Below are 7,053 nucleotides of genomic sequence, written 5' to 3' on the forward strand. Positions count from 1 at the left end.
CAATATTTAAAACATTTCTATTATGTAAATAGAGAAAACCTCAATTTTAGTTTTCATTTCAGCTAATGAAAAATGTGTTGAATCACCGGCATCTTGATTTAACCAATTTATCTTGAAACATGCATGCATTTTTCAATTTTGCAGTGGGTCAGAGGCTATTGACAATCTATTTGCAAAGATAAATGTTAACTTGTTGAATGTCATTCATTTCAAGGTTATCACTTTTTTTTATAAAATGTGGCATTAAATCAGTATGATTGCTTTATATAATTAAAGATAACATAGCAAAGAGGGTATCTGTAAATCTTATCCCTCACTAATGGATCCTTTTATAACCCTTTTTATTAAAGTAGTTCTAAAGAATTGAGCAATAGTAAGTCATATGTTCAGAATTAACAGGCTACCAAATGGAAAATTAAATCATAAACAAAACCAAAGCCAGCAGTGACATCATCTGCAACGTTAAAGAAGTACGGACACAGACAAATGAGGATGACTCATGTTAGTAAAAATTGTTTTCCATAATACCCAATCTAGCTCATCCTCAGTAAACTTTGTAGACTAATCTTTTCGAGGCAAATCTGTGGTCATGAAATCTTGCATCACAAAACGAAATCTATTCTTGTAACCTATCGCAAATGATGCTTTGAATTCTGTAAACATGCCTCATCATTTTGCAGGTTGAAACAATGATTTTATTTCAGTTTTATTACGTTTAGCAAAGCAATAATGGGATAAATTACTTATTTTAAAATCATATTTTAATATTTTAATTCAGTTGACCTCCGTAGCAATTTGTAGAGTAATTACTGATAGATTAATTTTAAGTACACTTGGGTTTTCAAACTTGTGTTACAATATATCAAGAAATACTTGATGTAGAAATGAAGATATTGTGTATATTTTTCAGGTTTGATTCTGCCAGTGTAGTCAGTCCTTGCTCTGCCATTGCACCCGAGACATGGCCACTAAAATGCATTGTGAAAAGGAAACCGAAATGACCACACAGAAGTTATGTTGCTGTTGGGGTTTTTATTCAGCAAGATGCCTCTCTCTAGCCAGACTAAGTGCAACTGGGACATTCTATAAAATTACATTTTACAAACAAAAACACCTTTACATTGAATGTTAACAAATGTATATGTTACCAAACAAAAGTCTACCTGATCAGAATGGTACAGAAAAAAAAACAAATGCATAATCAGCCTCCCGTAATAAATATCCCCACTGTACTTGCAAGGCATAGAAAAGTAAAAGGGGGGTCAAGTTAATGCCAAATGAATGTCATAAATAAAAAAAAGTGGTTTATATATCATCCTGTTCATTACTTTCACACAACAGAAAAATTAACAAAGCAAGAGCTCATGCTTTTACATATCTCTGTCCAACCAGATTAAGTGCGACTGAGGAGAGGCACTCCAAGCCTGCAAGTCATGACACAGGAGCAAAAGTCAATAATATATATATCAGCATATAAACAATGTGGAATAAAATTAATTTAAAACAATTTTAGAATAAACTAAATTCAATATTATTAAATAAATGAGGGATTTGGGAGAAATAAAACAAGTTCAATAAATCCCAGTTACACCAGATGCCAAATCCTTCTTGTCCAAAGTGAAATCAAATCAAATGTAGATTGATAATCATGTGCAAAAACAAGAAAACTCTTACTGCTTACATATTAATTAAGAAAGTGATTAAAGACAAGGGGCCAATTTCTTGAATGTCTTTCACTGAGTAGAAGGGAGATATACCAGTAAGAAGAGCTTGCAAGACTCTCACGGGCTTTCTTGAAATGAATGTGCATGAGAATCAGTGTAACGTTTCACTGCCACAGGAGGAGATGAGAAGATTTCAAGTGCTTGAACCTATATGGTTCTGATTTTGTCAACAGATGGAAAATTTACATTTAACTCTTCACCACCTGCTTAAGATATCAAAGTATTCCTCAGCAGAAACAAAGACACACCACAGAAGCAAATGAAAGGCAAAAAAGTATTTAACCCTTCTGGCGGGGACCCAGCCAGGGCCCCCCTACTACATATGTCCCGGGGGAGCAACCATGGGCTTCTCAGTACCTCCCCCGGGACGCTTGGTGGCAGCCTCCCTGGCTGACGATGGTGTCTCAGTTTCCCACAGGGCTCCATGGGAGATGGAGTTCTCCACAGCCCTGTTGGGATAGGGGTTGCTGCATGGGTCCCTGAGCCGGCGTAGACAACTCTGCAGTCCTGCCCAGAAGTGCAATTGGAAACAGGTGATCAAGCATCTGGAGCACTTCCGGGTGGGCTATTAAAGGGGCCAGCAACCACCACTCAGCAGCCAGAGTTGGGAGGTGAAGGATGAAGCTAGACAGAAGGAGTGGTGGTTCCAAAAGGAAGTGTTGTGTGGTTATTTGGACTGTGTTGTGCTTGTGGGGTTCACAGGGAAGACATGCCCCACAGGTGAAGAAAAATAAAGTCTTTGTTGTGTTTTACAAATGCCTAAGTGTGAGCCTGTGCCAGGTCAGGTGCAATGTAGTGCCTTATATTACACCCTTTAAACTCAACCCCATTGTTTTGGACCCACTGGCAGGATCACAAAGAAATGTGAAAAAAATAAAATTGCATCAAACTATTCACTATTTACTCACTGCTATAATTAAAGTGTAGGGTTTTGACATTAAAATGTAGTATTACATAACATAACCCACTACCACATTGCAATACTTTTATTTCTTCCCTCACAGAACCCCGAATTGCTGCATCACACCCTCAACCTGCCCCTCCGGCTTTCTTGAATGTCCTGATTTAAATGTATTCAATTTGACAGACAGACTATTATCTACTAAATAAAACAGATTTTTCCACTTTCAAAAGACACCCCATTTCACTTTCTATATTTAAGATTTTTTTTTTTGCAAAGACATTTATGAATCTTGCGAATCCATGGATTAAAACCTGCAATCAAATTTCCTATGCATGATGGTGAAATTTTTCGTGATATTCAGATGAAATGTTTTTTTTTTTTTTTAATTTTTATTAATTTTATTGTAATCATTCCATACAAATAGATCAATTTATAACAAAAAAAAGAAAGAAAAATTGAAAACAAATCAAACACCACCACTGAGAAGGAGAGCTTAGCCAAAGGAGAATTGCTTAGGGCTTTTTAATAAGGAAACAATAAACAAAAAGAAGGTAGAAATATATATAGGTATATAAAAAATGGAGAAGGAAAATAAATGTGGTAATAGTTATTTCTCTTATTCTAAAATAATATTGATTAGATCCTGCCAGGTTTTAAAAAAGTTCTGTACAGATCCTCTAACTGAGAATGAGATTTTTTCCAATTTCAAATAATATAAAACATCGGTTTCCCACTGACTTATCAGAGGAGAGTTAGGATTCTTCCAATTTAATAAAATAAGTCTGTGTGCCAAAAGTGTAGTGAATGCAATCACCATTTGCTTGTCCTTCTCCACTTCAAGTCCGTCTGGAAGAACACCAAACACAGCTGTTAATGGGTTAGGAGGGATTGTGACACCAAGGCTGTCTGAAAGGCACTTAAAAATTTTGGTCCAAAATGATGTTAGTTTGGTGCAGGCCCAGAACATGTGACCCAGTGAGGCAGGAGCTTGGTTGCAGCGTTCGCAGGTTGGATCTTGCCCTGGAAACATTTTGGACAGTTTTAAGCGAGACAGATGAGCTCGATATATAATTTTTAGTTGAATAATTCTATGCTTTGCGCATATAGAACTCGAGTGAATTCTCTGCTTTGCTACCTTCCACTCCTTTTCTGATATATTGATTAAGAGATTTTCTTCCCAATGTCCTCTTGGGTCTTTGAAAGGTAGGGACTCTATTAAGATTTTATATAATGCGGAAATGGTGTTTAATTCCTCGGCATTGAGCAGTATTTTTTCCAGCATGGTGGATGGTACGAGGTGAGGAAAATCGGGCAGTTTCTATTTAACAAAATTTCTAATTTGAAGATAGTGAAAGAAATGTGTAGCTGGGAGGTTGAATTTGGAACATAATTGTTCAAAAGATGCAAATATGTTGTCTATATAAAGATCTCTGAGCATTTTAATCCCAAAACTTTTCCAGGTATTAAAAACTGGATATGTTTGCGAGGGTTGAAAGAGGTGGTTCACTTGCAGAGGTGCCGTGGATAAAAGATTTTCCATCTTAAAATGCTTTCTAAGTTGGTTCCATATTCTGAGTGAGTAAAGCACAATTGGGTTATTAGTATATTTGCGATAACTTGCATTTATTGGAGCGCAGAGCAGGGAGTATAAAGAATTACTACGGGATTTTACTTCTATTGCGAGCCAAGCCTGTGTATGTTCATTTTTTTGTGTCCAGGTTTTTATGGCTTGTATGTTTGCTGCCCAGTAATAAAACTGAAAATTAGGTAAAGCCATGCCACTTTCTGCCTGAGGTCTTTGTAGGGTCGCTCTTCGGATACGTGGGTGATTTGAGTTCCAAATGAATGAGGTTATTGTTGAGTCTAATTGCTTAAAAAACGATTTATTGATATATATTGGAATGTTTTGAAATAAAAAAGGTTTAGGAAGGATATTCATCTTAACAACATTAATTTTTCCGGCTAGAGTGAGATGAAGGGTTGACCATCTATGCAAGTCTTGCTTAATTTTTTCCATACAGATGGCAAAATTTTGTTGATAAAGAGCTTTATGTTTACTTGTGATATTTATCCCTAGGTATTTAAACTGATCTGCTATGGTAAAAGGTAGGGTGTCTAATTTAATATTATATGCTTGTGAGTTCACTAGAAAGAGTATACTTTTATTCAGATTAATTCTGAGACCGGATATCTTTTGAAATTCTGTTAGTGCTGATGAAATGTTAAATAATAAGTCAGCTTGTTATGTTTTTATATTTTAAATTATCATTGTATATGTAAATACTGCTTTATAATATTATTTGAATGAAACAAAATGATAAAATAATTAAATATTAAATAAAAAATGTACATTCTGTAAATACTTCACTCTATAACATTTACATTAATGATAACATGTGAATACAAATGTAAAACACTTTGCAGTAAAATAAACACAATAGATTAAGACTAATAGGATGAATTGCACACATCTGATGGTGCGCATCTTGTGGTGCAGCTCCAGTTAGTTATTGAAGAAGCCCGTCAAGAATTTCTTCAAGTTTTTTTTATTTTTCAGAAGGAAATAAAAATTCTAATCTTGCTTATCATCCCTTCTTTTCTCTCATTTAAAACACACTCCATCGCAATAACTCCAGCTAAAGAAGCATTACCTTTCATGTACTCAAAGAAAAAAATATTTATTAACTTCTAATGTATTATATATGGCAACTATTATTTTGAAAGCTTTTCTTTGCCAGACCCACAGTTTCCGACAACCGAATGTTGCATCTAAACAGCGATCTCAAAAAACGGAGGCCGGGAAACACAAACAAAAATAAAAGTGGGCATTAGTACAATATTCCAAATGCACTAAAAAATCAGAAACTAACCAAAAATTGTAGAACAAGTTATATAACCAAAAATCCAACAGCAAATTAAGATTCTTAGCAAAAAGAAATTTTGAAAGATGTACACTATTAATGGTATCAGAAGTGACCCTAGGCTCAAGATGGCGACTGGTCTTTGCTTGACGATTATAAACAGGATTGCCATGTGGTACCTCAGCTCTTTGTGACATGTTGAGTCCTTGAATAAAGTGATCAGCATGTTTTGAAAAGATGAGAGGCAACATCATTTGCCTAGCAATAAGAATCAAGTGTTTCTTTTTTTCATGAAGATACGACATAGCAAAACTGAAATTAAAGATGAATAATGTAATAAGAAGCTTGACCTGTAAGGTGTGTTATCTGGATTCATTTCTGATTATTGCAAAAAGCAGTCATTTTAAGAATTATTTGGATTTAAGAAGCATACAGTATTAAACAGACGCAAAATATTTTTTGCAATTGAATTATGAACGTATGTATTTTATCTTAACATGGTCATTGCAATAAACTCCTGAAAAACCAGCACATGGATAAAGTATATTAATACTTACTATGGTCAATTTGCAAAAATTATTTGGATTAGTTTAAAGGAAGTACGTACTTTATCAGGAAATATGATATTATAAAATAAAAAAGGCTATATCTTAAAAGAAAGAAAAATGAAAGAAAAATGTGGAAGTTTAATTGACAAAAATTAATAAACTACTATGAATAATAGAACAAACAAAAAAATAACAAGAACAACAAAAAAAATCCTGAAAGTAATTGCCAGAAAAGCTTTTTTGGATACAATAATTTAAAGGTTTTTAGCTGTCACTTTCTTACTTATATATTTCTTTTTGCAATGTTTGCAGAACAATTTACTTATATTGATTTTAATTTATTTTAATAATTCAAACATTTGAGAAAGTTAGAGAAAGTTGCACTCATACACATTAAGTGTTGCTTCTTTCCCTATATTGTTGTGTTTAGTAAATGGTTGCATTGCATCATTGAAGTGATGGTGTAGAGTCTATGTAAATTTGACTATGTTAATATTATGCTTTTAGAAAAATAGCAGCCTAAAAATGTTTACCTATAATTTCACTTTAACTGGCAAATGTAGTTCAGTCACCACTTAAGTCATGTCATCCTGACTTAAGTGTGTTTTCTGCTGATTAATATTTTTGTTGTCTTTGAAATATTATTTTGTATGTTCTGATATTGATTACCAGTAATGCCATACTGCATGATAACGTACAGTGAATACACATGACTTGAGCATTCATAGTTTTCATACTCTTTCTCTGTATGTTTAGCATTCGTTTGCTCAGAGGTTGATGCGCTTGCTACTTCTTGAGCAGCTCTTCTTTTCTCCAACCTAGCGGCCCGCTTCTTCTCTTCTTTCGTCGGCATCTTTTCGCGTTAAAACTGATTAAGTCAGTGTTTGTGTGGCAATTACTTAGTACGTTTTCCTTAATTTTTCACTTAAGCTGGCAATTAAGTCTTCAATCTGCCTCAACAATGATTTAAGATATGAAGAGGTAGGGGACATGATGGTGAAGGTGGTAGGGATGAG

The sequence above is a fragment of the Erpetoichthys calabaricus genome, chromosome 7 (genome assembly GCF_900747795.2).
Source record: "Erpetoichthys calabaricus chromosome 7, fErpCal1.3, whole genome shotgun sequence".
Classification (NCBI taxonomy): domain Eukaryota; kingdom Metazoa; phylum Chordata; class Cladistia; order Polypteriformes; family Polypteridae; genus Erpetoichthys; species Erpetoichthys calabaricus.